The sequence below is a fragment of the Bactrocera tryoni genome, chromosome 2 (assembly GCF_016617805.1).
Source record: "Bactrocera tryoni isolate S06 chromosome 2, CSIRO_BtryS06_freeze2, whole genome shotgun sequence".
Lineage (NCBI taxonomy): Eukaryota > Metazoa > Arthropoda > Insecta > Diptera > Tephritidae > Bactrocera > Bactrocera tryoni.
The window spans coordinates 50,737,158-50,751,181 of record NC_052500.1 but is presented as its reverse complement, the minus strand read 5'-3'; positions in this window follow the sequence as shown (position 1 = coordinate 50,751,181).

Sequence of the window (14,024 nt, the reverse complement as noted above, 5' to 3'; positions counted from 1 at the left end):
ATATGAGGTTATCCTACCAGCTATTAAAATCGATTTTTAAAAAGAAATCTACTTTAAACTAATTATGTAATGTACGGAGACTTTTTCTGCTCTTATTGACTGAATTATTTTCGTTTTTTTTTTATTTTAATGGAAATATTGAAAAAAATATATATCGGTGTGTTAATAGAATGTATGAATTAAAGTTTTTAATATATGTTTTAAACATAACATTTTTACTCGTCAAAAATCTCGTGTACGGAGACTTTTTCGGGTAAGTGTACATCATTAAGACAATTGAGAAGCCAAATATCACTAACTACAGTAACCCAAAAACGTCCTCTCTCATAAAGGGATCAACAGGAGCAAACAGCGCATTCGTCACTAGATGGAGTAACGGGAATTAGAGGCGCCGCCTGATGAGAGCAAAAGCCACGCCTCTCACTTCAACAAGGCAAACAGAGGAACGTAAAAACGGGTAAATAACGCCTCTAGAAACACCGAATTCCATATTCGATTCAGCAGTTGATGATCTAAGTGTTCATTTCAGATGAGGTCTGTTGCTAGTCAATTGCAAGAACAAATAAACCACACGTGCTATGGGAGTTCACTCCAAAGCTTAAAGGTAGAAAAGACCAGTCTTTTCCGCGTAAAAAGGTGAGGAAATTCCACCTAAGCAAAATATGACGATGTTTCTTCAGACGAGCGTAGATAGGCTGAATAAATTCGTTCTCGAGCTCATTAAAAGCCAAAAGGAGGACATAAATACATCGGTCTGGATGGTAAAACATAGCAGCATGGAGTATGTCGGATGAAGGCTCAACATCAGTATTGAGCTATTAGTCGCCAATGGATAAATCACTTTATTTACCATGAAAGTAAAAATAGTTAGGTAACGATGAGAAACCTCTCCATAATACATCTTATTCGGTAAAGCATTAAAACTGCTTAACTACTTATTCAGTTTTAGACTGCGTTTGTAGTTGTTGTACTTTAAACATTTGCCAAACTCACGTGCCAAATGAATCTACAAGAACTACAATACGAATGTAAGAAGTGTGACAGCTACATCTCACCCTGGCCTCTGGCTTCTGGCTTCAACACTAGCAACCTACAACCGACATTTGCCCTAATCCCTGCTAATCACATATACGACATATAATTTATACTCACACACATAAATATATCTGTATGGGTAGATATACTAGTGATTGTGGCAAAACCTCTCTACTTCTTTCCAGTATCAAAAGTACAAGCTCATATGAGAATCTATCTGTGTACGGACTACATAAGCATGCATGAATTCCCGCACAAGTGGTTGAGATTTAGTCGCCAACAAGTAAACCGCTCCCACTTCGAGTATGCAATCCTCCTACATGTTCATTCAGTTGGGTCGGACGCCTTGTACAGCTGTCAGCAGAGCATTTGCTGCCTCTTTGGAAGTCTTGTACGAGCATGCAGTTAGTAGGTGTTGCCGCTTAGACAATTTAATTCGCCTTTGTTGCGACATGTATGCGCTAAATGCCTGACAGAATGTGAATGTGTGTTGGTTTGTATGTGCTGCAGAGGTGAAGAATGTGACAATGTTAAGTCAGTGTGGTATGTCTTTGCATCAGCCTTTTTCATACCAAGATTGTTTGCAATCCATGCGCCAACAACAAAAGTTCAGGCTGTAGAATAACGCAACAAAAAGTGTTAACTGGTCTCTAATGCACATCCAGACACTCTTTGTTAGATGTTGCGCGTTAGAGGCGGTTTGCACAATCTCTTCACTCGCTATGCCCTTTTGAGACTATAAATAAAATCTGAATCGAACGCTGTTCGTACATACCAACGTTTCAGAATTTTAAATATAAAATTTGTTATATAGACTATGGAAATTGTAATACAGTTTATTACATTGGTCACATTTAAAGCTAAAATACTGTACTATGCTCATTGTGATCTCAGCTGAGCACAAACTAAGCATTATTCAAGAACAGGATGAATTTGATATCATGGAAGATATCCGTCTGAATTCGCTAAAGCTGGGAATTCGCAAGGGTAATATTATGTTCTAAATCTTCATCAGCTTCCATACATACTTTGTATCTTGCTGATCCCTATTTACAAAAACAGTGAGGTCTCTTCCATAAAAATAGTAGCCTTTTGATGCTATCCACAAATACCCCTAAGCACTTTTGTTTTACAACCAGTATTTTTGTTGCTCCCTGACCTGAGGATTACATTTGCCCTAATCCCTGCAAGCATTAAAATAGGTGAACAAAGAAGACATACTTAGAAAACATATTACATATTTCTGAGAAAAGCAGCTGTTGTAGGTGCTAAGTTTAGCTAGAGTACTTGACAGAACGCCTTGGAAATCTCGAGGTCTCCACGAGATCATTTGAAATATAAGCTTAACCTTCCATTAAAGCGTTTCATCGACGCAGGCAAAACTGGGATGTCGTTTTCCGTTTCGATTCCACGATAATCGGATCAATGAAATAAGAGCGCCCAGATTTTGGCCGTTCAAGGACCATCATATATCTTTAAAATAGGTTTCTTCCAATACAACAACAACAACAAGATTTGGTTCTCAATTTTTAAAATGCTTGGTGACGACTGCCGAAAACAATCTAAGCTCAGATACAAACTCTTCGAGCAATGAAGGTAAAACAAATTCAGATATTTTATACACAAAATCTACATATTTACTACCGAGTTTTGAGTTACAATTTATTAAAAACAAAGTGTTTGAAGAAATTTTTAAATACAAAATCAAATTAGTCACCGTTATATCCATACTGATAAGAAAAGTTTCCTAAATGTATATGTGTATACGCAGCTGGATCCCTAGTTCACGATAATAACAAATAGAGCAACATAACTTTAATAAAAATCTCGGTATAAAACCTTCCGGAATTTTAAGTTACTGGAACGGTCATGCAAAAATCGATTTTAGTTATTTTTCCGATTTCGGCGAATTTTTTATACTTATCCTTGTCAGTTAACCACTCCCTACACTAGCCTATTTTGGAATCAACTACAAAGAAATTGGTTCGATATATTTGTTTGTAAACCCAGCCATTACTCAGCAATATCCACACTTCCTGAAACAGCGTTGCATTGAGCAGCACTTAATTTTTCTCACCACTTTCGAAAACCACACCACACTTGTACTATAAGTGGCCGGTCGAAAGGAAACGGAAATGCTATTGCCATTTGGCAAATTTGTTTTGCGGTCGGTTTCATTGCCATAACACCAGCTGCCGAACCACGACGATTGTAAGTTCGCCTGAACCCACTACATTAATAGCTGACCCCAACCCTACCGTTGTCTGGCTAGACGAAAATTTCTGCGCCACTAAAGAGTGGTATATATGTTTTCAATTGCATTACATAGATTTCACTACTCGAAAGGTATGTGGTATGTATATTTGAAATGCGCTTCCGACATCTTACCCCGCACATTGCCACAAAGCTCTGAATATCACTACAATCACTTTGCTGACAATTCAACTATTTCCTTTTGCTGTTTTCCGCATTTACAACAACAGCAGCAACAAGACACTGCTCGAGTAACGGCCCCAATGTGCTTGTCGTACAGATTACGGTTGAAGTTGACAGTTTGGGGGCTTCCACAGTGTCGTGTTTGCGGATTAAATGGTCTTTTGATTTGTCTGACACTGTGGCATTTACACTCGCCCTGCCTTTGTGTGCCGCTTCCTGTTCGCTGGCCATTGAGGGTCTTTCCCGGCATATCACCTTCTTCATTTTCTCTCATTTATATTGGTACTTGCCGCTACTAACTAGTACGAATGCATTGGTGGCTAGTGTTGGCAGCTTGTTTTCTGGCCGATTTCACCGGCCATACAAAACGCCTCCCTCTACGTCGCAATTATCTTCGGTCGGTGTACTTTTATGGACTCAACACAATGTTTGCCTGTAGTTTCTTGCCCCATAAACACGTGTTCATGCATTTGTTGAGTTTTCCTTCAGGCTCTGCGCTCCCTGCCATCTTCGTCTTGTCAATGGTTGACTTAATCCATGACTGAGTCACAGTGAGCTTTTGCTTTTGCAATTTTCTTTCTTACTTTTCTTTTGTGTTCTCTCCTTGTGTTCCATGTTTCATTTGTACTTAGTTTTAAATTGGATTGCACGCCAATCCTAATTGACAATTAACATAGTAGTCGCGTTCGTTTCTTTGGAAGACTTATACCTATTTTATAACAACAATAGCAAATTGTTGTTGCATTTTTTCGTTTTTTCCATTCAAGCGCGTTGAAAAGTTATTTTAAACCACTGAAGTATTAGATTATTGTCACGCAAACGACATAAGTATTAACTTGCGTCACTCCCAGTAGGAAATCAAATGGGTTTCACATCACTTTCCGCGCATATCAGCTATTTCTGATTCCGATATTTAATTTCAAATACATTTACGTTTATCAAATAAGAAACCCGAGATTCAGAATAATTCAAGAGGGGTGGTTAGATTAGATTAAGTCCTAAGGGATCCCACTTGAACTGCTACGGACAGTTTTCTAAGAAATCATAGCACTTAGTTGGCTTTCATCTTTCGGCAAAATGCTTTGAACCCACCAAAAGTCTGCTAAAGCGATTTATTCCTATTTCAACTCGTTCACCTGGGTGTCAACAGCTGAGAGATCAAAGGTATTTAACCTTGGTACGTTAAAAAATGATAGCTGGTAAAATAAAATAATACCTAGGTTATGCGACATTTCAAATAATAGTGCTCATATGTATCTCTTGTTATCTGTTAATAACAAAACATATCTGTGATCTCTCACCAAAATCGGGTACGTTGTATGTAGTATTACTGGATGTAAAGGGTGATCAATTTCTGGGTTCCATAGTTTTTTTAAAGAAACCCCATAGAAACTTCAAATTTAAAGGGGAATGCTTATTATCATTTGAAAGAAGATTATTCCTTTGAATTGTTTTCCGCAGCTACGACTCAGATTGTGCATTGAGTCCAATTTTCGATAACTCGTTCGAGCATTTCGACTGCTAACTTGCGAATGAGACACGTGATATTTTGTTAAAAGGCCTGAAACGAAACGAGATTGTCAGCATAGACTTCAAGCTTTACATATCCCTGCAGAAAAAAATCTAACCGTGTGATATCACACATAAATTTATTGATTCATGCGATGTGTGCAAAGTGGCACCGTCTTGTTGAAGCTAAATGTTGCCGATATCACGAGCTTCAATTTCAGGCATCAAATAGTCGGGTATCATGGCGCGATAACAGTCGCCATTGACGGTTACGTTCTCACCGGTATAATTTATGAAGTAATATTGACCCGCAAACCACACCGAACCGTTGTTTTTCTGAATAAAATGGCTGATCTTGAATCTCTTCATGTAGCGCTTTGGATCTTCTTGGAACTTTTCTAGAGCCCACAGAGCGAAGAGATCTCGCTTTGGAAGTTCGAGCGGCTTCAGTTCTTGCACAAGCTGTATTTTCTACGCTTTCCATTTAAGATCTCGATCTAAAATGCGCCAAGTCATTGCATACGTCAGTTCGAGTTGCTGTGAACGGCGCCGAATCGACTCTCCATGCACTTCGAGTATACTCTCAGCTACGGCTGTGATATTTTCTTCACTGCGTGCTGGACGTGGTCTATTCGGTCGAATATTATCCAGTTGTGACCATTAGTTGACCGAAGCGCACGAAACACTGTTTTTACAGAACGTGAACTTTTACAATAAAGTTGAACGATTTGTAAATGGTGTTCATGATGAAATGTCAAGCAATACAGAACAAAAATAACATGACAGCTTGATAAGACTCACGCCTGATCTGTCAATAAAGGCTATTGGAAAGAGTACCTCTACTATCCCACTGAATATATGTATAAACTTATTAAGATATAACAGCTCCTGTTTTTTTGTATACCCTGAACAGGGTATATTAAGTTTGTCACGAAGTATGTAACACCCAGAAGGAATCGTCGGAGACCTTATAAAGTATATATATAAATGATCAGTATGTTGAGCTGAGTCGATTTAGCCATGTCCGTCTGTCTGTCTATATATATACGAACTAGTCCCTCAGTTTTTAAGATATCGTTTTGAAATTTTCCAAACGTCATTTTCTCTTCAAGAAGCTGCTCATATCGGACCACTATAGCATATAGCTGCCATACAAACTGAACGATCGGAATCAAGTTCTTGTATAGACAACTTTCACATTTGACAAGATTTATTAACGAAATTTGGAATGTATAATTTTCTAAGGCAACAATGTAATCTCCGAAGAAATTGTTCAAATCGGTTAACTATAGCCTGTAGCTCCCATACAAACTGAACAATGGGAATCAGGTTCTTGTATGGACAATTTTCACATTTGACAAGATATATTCACGAAATTTGTATTATTATTTTCTAAGGCAACAATGTAATCTCCGAAGAAATTGTTCAGATCGGTTAACTAGAGCATATAGCTGCCATATAAACTGAACGATCGGATTCAAGTTCTTGTATAGACAACTTACACATTTGACAAGATTTATTAACGAAATTTGGTGTATGTTATTTTCTAAGGCAACTATGTAATCTCCGAAGAAATCGTTCAGATCGATTAACTATAGCCTACAGCTGCCATTCAAACTGAACGATCGGAATCAAGTTCTTGTATGGAAAACTTTCACATTTGACAAGATATATTCACGAAATTTGGAATGTATTATTTTCTAGGCCAACAATGTAATCTCCGAAGAAATTGTTCAGATCGGTTAACTATAGCCTATAGCTGCCATACAAACTGAATGATCGGAATCAAGTTCTTGTATGGACAACTTTCACATTTGACAAGATTTATTAACGAAATTTGGTGTATGTTATTTTCTAAGGCAACTATGTAATCTCCGAAGAAATCGTTCAGATCGATTAACTATAGCCTATAGCTGCCATACAAACTGAACGATCGGAATCAAGTTCTTGTATGGAAAACTTTCACATTTGACAAGATATATTCACGAAATTTGTATTATTATTTTCTAAGGCAACAATGTAATCTCCGAAGAAATTGTTCAGATCGGTTAACTAGAGCATATAGCTGCCATATAAACTGAACGATCGGAATCAAGTTCTTGTATAGACAACTTACACATTTGACAAGATTTATTAACGAAATTTGGTGTATGTTTTTTCTAAGGCAACTATGTAATCTCCGAAGAAATTGTTCAGATCGGTTAACTATAGCCTATAGCTGCCATACAAACTGAACGATCGGAATCAAGTTCTTGTATGGACAACTTTCACATTTGACAAGATTTATTAACGAAATTTGGTATATGTTATTTTCTAAGACCACAATGTAATCTCCGAAGAAATTGTTCAGATCGGTTAACTATAGCATATAGCTTCCATACAAACTGAACACATAGTTACTAAAAGAAATGCACCTGTGAAGGGTATTTAGCTTCGGTGCAACCGAACTTAACGTTTTTTCTTGTTTTTGAATGACATTAAAAATACCCAAGAGTTCTATTTTATTTTGATTTTTTTAGTTTCCTTTTCGTATATTGGTAGTCTAGCAACAAATAAAGTCTCATGCAACATTTAAATACATACTTCCTAGTTTTATTTCCCACACAAATCTTATTTGTTGAAGCACTAATTGGCAAAATATCTTTTGTGCGATTTCCAATTACTAGAATCAATGGTGCATACATTTGTGGCATAATTTGTGTTTTTTTTTTTGTTGGTCCGCTGACACTCGAGATTTTACCCTGCACTTTTCCCGCGTGAATATCTGGTGAGTAAAGGTATACGGAAGTACTTTTTGCGTAGTACTAACTCACATAAAAGCCAACAAACAAAAGTAACCGCTTCTCATTTTTCACCAGCAACACACAAGAAGAGAAATTGTAAAAGGAATGTGTTTTTTGTTTGTGTTGAGAGTTGTTGAAAATTTCAATTTCCCTCATACAAAGCGAACGCAACATTAAATGTGGTTTTTTAATTTCGCTCATTCAAATTTTCAAGCACTTCAACTCAGTTACTTGGATACTTCAACATCACAAAAGGCAAAGGCATATTATTGTTTAATTTTCCTAACCCAACAAGCAGCGGAAAGAACGCTTCGCAAGGGTGCAACAGTATATCGTAAGGTAAGCAAAGAAATGTCGCGCATGCGCATGCGTTTGTAACCCATAGTAGTGGCAGTAGAAGTGAAATTTACCTAAATGCGCATAAAAGGCGTCAACAACTTAAGTGGCAATTGTTGTCAGAAGCGTCACGGCTTGTCAGCAACATCAGCAGCGTCAGGGATCGTCTTTTTAGACATGGAGTATTATTGTTCTTGATATATGTAATTCATAAATTGTAAAGTATACCGAATAATGGAAAAGAAACAATGAAAATAAAATATGCTGGCTTGATAACCGCAATAGGGAACGTACGCATGAGGACATAACTTATGTCAGGAAACCTAGTTCAGTTGTTTTAAAGGACTTGTAATACTTTTTTTCTTTGCTAGATGTAATGTTGAGAAATTAGAACAATAATGTTGCAAGCTGATAGCGTAATGAGGAAGTAGGACAGACAATTTATAAGTAACAGGACGAGTTTGATCTAATGACCATTATGTACATATCATTCATAAGGGATAGGTATTTATAAATATATAAAAATGGTGTAACTTTGTACTTGGTTACTGCTAATAATTTTCTAACTTCACTTAAGTTTTAATTAGTGAAAGGTCTACCACCTAATACTGCCAATTCTGTTCTATGGTGTGTTTGTCTGATAGAGGGCGCACGGAAAAGCCACAATCGCTAAAGAGCTAAAACGTGTTCAACGACAGGCACTTATTAGTATCTATGGTGCACTACGTACAACCCTTAATACCATTTTATACACAGTTCTTGTGAACATATCTGCTAAATGCATTGCTGCGAAGGTTACTACTTTGGGAAACCGGGCCCCTCAAGAGTCCCAGAGAGGGGCAGTCCGAAATCATCAAGAGCTTTTTTACGGATGTATCTAAGCTTAAAGAAGGGAAGGTTGGCGTTGGAATCTCTTGTTTCAGACTACCATACCACTGCAGTATCTTGCAAGCAGAAGTGGAAACCATCAAGGTAGCAGCAGCTGTACTTTTCTGCAGTGCGGCTTCTTTCAGAGGGTAGGCATCCAGTCCGTTAGCAGAGCTGCTTTACAGGCATTGAGCTCACAGCTAGATAAGGATGATGATGTAAAGCCAATGAGTTTGTAAGAAAGAGCACTCAATTTCGAATTATATTAAGATGGAAATGAGCAGGTGTTCCACGATCTTTGTGCACTCGGACACTGAATCTATGAATCTCGCGCGAGCTCAGTAAGTGTTGTGTCAGCAAACGGCACTTGTAGGGTTGCCAAAGCCTTCTATCCAAGAGTGCTACATAAAAGGTCAATTAAGATCTCAATTTGATCATAAGGAAATCAAATGATTACCACATGTACAAATTTGTTTTATTCGAAAAATAAAAACTCAGTCCCAAATTTAGCACCAAAATACAAATTTGTCTGCGAATGTCCCAGTTAGAAGGCGCACTCGAAGTTTTCAAAGCCTTAAAAGTTACTACTACTAAAGCTTTACCAACCAATCTCTGCGGAAACATTTTGTTTTACCATTCAATGATATACTAGATTTGAAATAAATGGAGAGAATCAGGGCGATAACCACACCACACTCAGTAATAACGGTAATGTTCCAAATTAAAATAAAGTGTGATTATCTTCTGAAGAATAACCTCTGAACACACAAAATTTAATTATAAGATGAAGCAGTATGCTTTCTGTTTATCCGTGGATTTTTCAACAGGGCTAATTTCTAAGGGGTTTGATGTATGTACATATATAGGATTTTCAAAAAATCGATTAATTTACTATTTATTTCGACCTAAAATCGAATTTTTTCTTCATTTTGTGAAAAATTGTTTTAAATTTTATTTATAATACAACGTGTTCCTAAAATCACGGTCCGATAGCCGTCATTTTATTTTAAAATGTCAACGCACATTTTTTATTCGTTCAAAAATTTAGGTTGGGACATTTCCATTTTATATCTACATTAATAGTGAATTTATTAATTTATAAACGAAGACATTTTTATTTTTTGGTTTTATATAGCATTTTTTATTTCATAAATTAAATTAATAGAGATAATATTAAATTTAAGAATTATTCTTCATCAGGTTTATTTTTTCAACTGGTGCTCTACTATCTAGAACATTAAGTTATTTCTAAGGAGCCGAAAATAGTTCATTGCATCCTCGTTAACCGTCTTGCTTGCTCCACAAAATAATGCTATCCATATCTGGTACTAATAGTAGTTGTCACAATTATAGTACGCATATTTTATACGACCTTTATCAAGTAATGATCGAATGAGTAAAATTTTGATAATGATCTCGGCTTTTAAACCAATCAGAAGTGTAATTTTTTCACAAAAAACTTCTTTTTCTTTTGAGAGGCCGTCATTTTATCGAAAGTAAAAAATTTTATTAGTCTTTCGAGCTTTATCTGTATCCACCTACCGTAAAAAAATAATTATGGGATTTTGGATTAACCTCTTCAGACCCTGGGTACACATATGTGCACTTTAAATTTCACTGAACTTAATCATCTTAGTGACATCTTATGGTAAAGGTTTGTACTACAAATTCTTCTAAAGCTATCAAACTTTCCACTATTTATCACTAGGTGGCCCTAAACACTTAATTTTTATGTATTTATCTAATTTGAATATGACAGTTGAGAATTTGTGCAAGAGACGCCTACTCAGTAATTTTGAAAATCAATAAAAAATCAATTGTTCACTTTTTTTTTGGTAATTCAAAGTGGATACTACAGTTGAAGTGTTGGATTATCGTGTGAAAAGGTAGGTTTTACATTTTTCTTAATTCCACCCGCGTAACTTTTCCTTATTTTCTGTGGTGCACATATGTGTACCTCAGGACTAAACATTAGTTTTGTGTAATGTATGACCGATTTTCAGTTTCAACATGGACGACCGAGAAATTGAGGCGTTATTGAATGATAGTGACTTGGACTTCTCTGGAGATAGCGATGACGAGTACCTACCATCAGATTTCATGGAAACGGACCGCGAGGAAGGTGCAGATATCATGGAAATGAGTGGCGAAGAGGGTGCAGATGTCATGGAAATGGATGGCGAAGAAGATGCAGGTGTGGAACTGGTACAGAACGAGACGAATTCAGGAGAGGAATCGCAGAATACACTGCGTTCAGCGTTGTGGCGCACTACTGAAATGACTCCTCGTGGGCCAGACATTTCAGAGGATGTACTTGATTCGGAGGGTACTTCAGACATGAATATATTGTACTGCTTTTTTGAGTATCTGGGCCTAGAATTCTGGGAGTTAGTAGCAGAGCAGAGCAACCTATATTCGGCACAAAAGCGGGATTTAAAATCGTTGAACACGAACGCTATTGAAATGATTAAATTTGCAGGCGTGCACTTGATGATGGGCAACCTCAAATATCCTCAAGGTAAGCTTTACTGGAATAGAGAGTTATGTGTGCCTATTATTGCGGATACAATGAACCGAGACAGATTTTTTGAGCTTCGAAATTATCTACACTTTGTAGATATAAATAAGCCAAATGCTGATGACAAACTATGGAAAATAAGACCACTAATAGACCCCATTTTGAAGAGATGCCATAAGTTGTCACGGTCTAAGCATATGTCCATAGACGAACAAATGATTCCATTTTCAGGACGATGTGAATTTCGCCAATATGTGCCTTCTAAGCCAAATCCTCTTGGTCTTAAGAACTTTGTACTGGCTGCCCGAGATGGGCTGGTGTTGGATTTTGAGATTTATGTTGGCAAAAATACTCTACCCCAAGAGGTTGTGAAAAGTCTTGGACTAGGAGCAGGCATGGTAGAAAAACTTTGTCGCACAATTGTAAACAGCTGTGTTCTGTACACCGACAGGTTTTTTACTAGTCTAAAACTGGCCGAGCTTTTGCTACAAAAAAATAATGGCATTTTTCATCCAGCATCCAGCAGTTATTAGAAATTACAACACCTGTATGGGTGGGATTGACTTATGCGACAGGCTAATTGCTTACTACCGGTGTAGTATGCGAACAAATAAATGGACAGTTAGAACTTTCTGTCATTTCCTTGACCTAATTGCCGTCAATTGTTGGATTATGTACAGGCGTTGCTGTGCTGAAGAAGACATCCAACGCAAGGACAAATTAGAACTACTCCCATACAGACTTAATCTGGCCAAAGCGATGATGAACTATGCAGGCGGAAGAGTTGAACTTCCTGGAACCACTTCTCGTTCCAGCATCAGTGCCTCTAAAAGATCCCGTTTGAATGCTACAGATGACGAATTAGACAATGTCGATGAGCCTCCTGCAAAGAAACGCCGCCAGATTATCCCACAGCCACAAACCGAAACCAGACTGGACAATGTTGGTCATCTGCCGAGATTCGTAGACAATAACTTCGCCTCAAAATGTCGTCATCCGAAGTGCTCTTCACGCTGCCGCACCATTTGTGTAAAATGTAATATCTACCTATGTATATTAAAAAATAATTGTTTTGAAGACTATCACACCATGAAAAATCTCAACTCGAAATAACATAAGTGAGACCTGAAGTACACATATGTGCAACCGATTTTTTCCATACTTACAAATAAAATTTTTTATATCTTTCAAAGCATGTGTTTTTTTTATACCTCCCCAACTACAAAAAAACCAAAAAAACCTTAAAACCATGTTTAGATCATGCTCGGGTCTGAAGAGGTTAAAGGTATTAAAGCAGTTAATCCGGATTAATTCAAGAGTTAGTGAAAATAACTCCGTAGCTAACACCCATTTAATCCTCAAAATTTTAGAGTGGTAGCTGCATTTTCGTTCGCAACATTGTTAAAAATAGACAATTTTTATCTATTGTTAATGAAAAACAAGCAACACTGACAGTTGTTTTTAAAATTTTCTATAATAAAACAAGAAGTTTTATGTTACGATGCAGTTTTAAAAATCAAGCGAAAAGGACTCAAATTCTCGGATCTTGTGGAATGGAATGATGAATGCAAGTTTCATGTTTTTGGGAATGGTGGTAGACCCTATATCAGGCGACCATCGCTATAAAAAAACTGTCAAGCATGGTGGATCATCAGTCATTGTATGAGGATATTTTATTTCATGCGGAGGAGAACCACTTGTACAAGTTGAGGGCAAACTAACCGGCAGTATGTACAGAAACATTTTACCAGAATATTTAAATGGAAATAACGCCGATGATTTGTCACTATCTTGGATTTTTCGGCAGGATAACGACCCAAAGCACTGCTCAAAGATCGTTAAGAACTGGTTTCCAATAAACCGATCAAGTGTCTTGAGTGGCCTGCCAAAGCCCGGACTTAAATCCTATAGAGAATCTATGGGGGATTATTAAAAGACCAGTTGCGGCGAGGTAACCGTCAAATAAGGCAACATTGTGGCAAATTTTAAAGGAAGAATGAAGCAAAATTACTCCGGACCAATGTAACACACTGGCCCGTACAATGAGCCAATGCTGCAGGGAAGTAATTTTGCAAATGAGATTCCTAACAAAATATTACTCCAAATAAGGTAAGTTATTTTGGACATCGAATTCTTTTATCTGACAGTTTATTTTTGCAGGTGACTTAATTATATGAGCACGAAAAATACATACCAAAGAAGAAGAAGAAAACAGGTTCTGGCTTTTACATTGAAATTTAGCTTTAACAAAACTATGAATACAGTAAAGTTTAAGTAATTTCTTTTAAATTTGTGAAACATTTTTTTCGTTTTATCAATAAAATTCAACATTTATGAATTTGTACACCTTAACGTTTATGTGGCTTAATTATGTGAGCACAAGCGTATATTAATCAGAAATGTTTTTCACTGCCTTCATGGGGATCGGCTACGCGTTAAACGAAATACAAATTTTTCAAAATCAATCGTTTATTATTACAAAACATTAAAATCTGTAAATGTTTATTATTTTATTTATTTAATATAGTGCTTCTTCAACA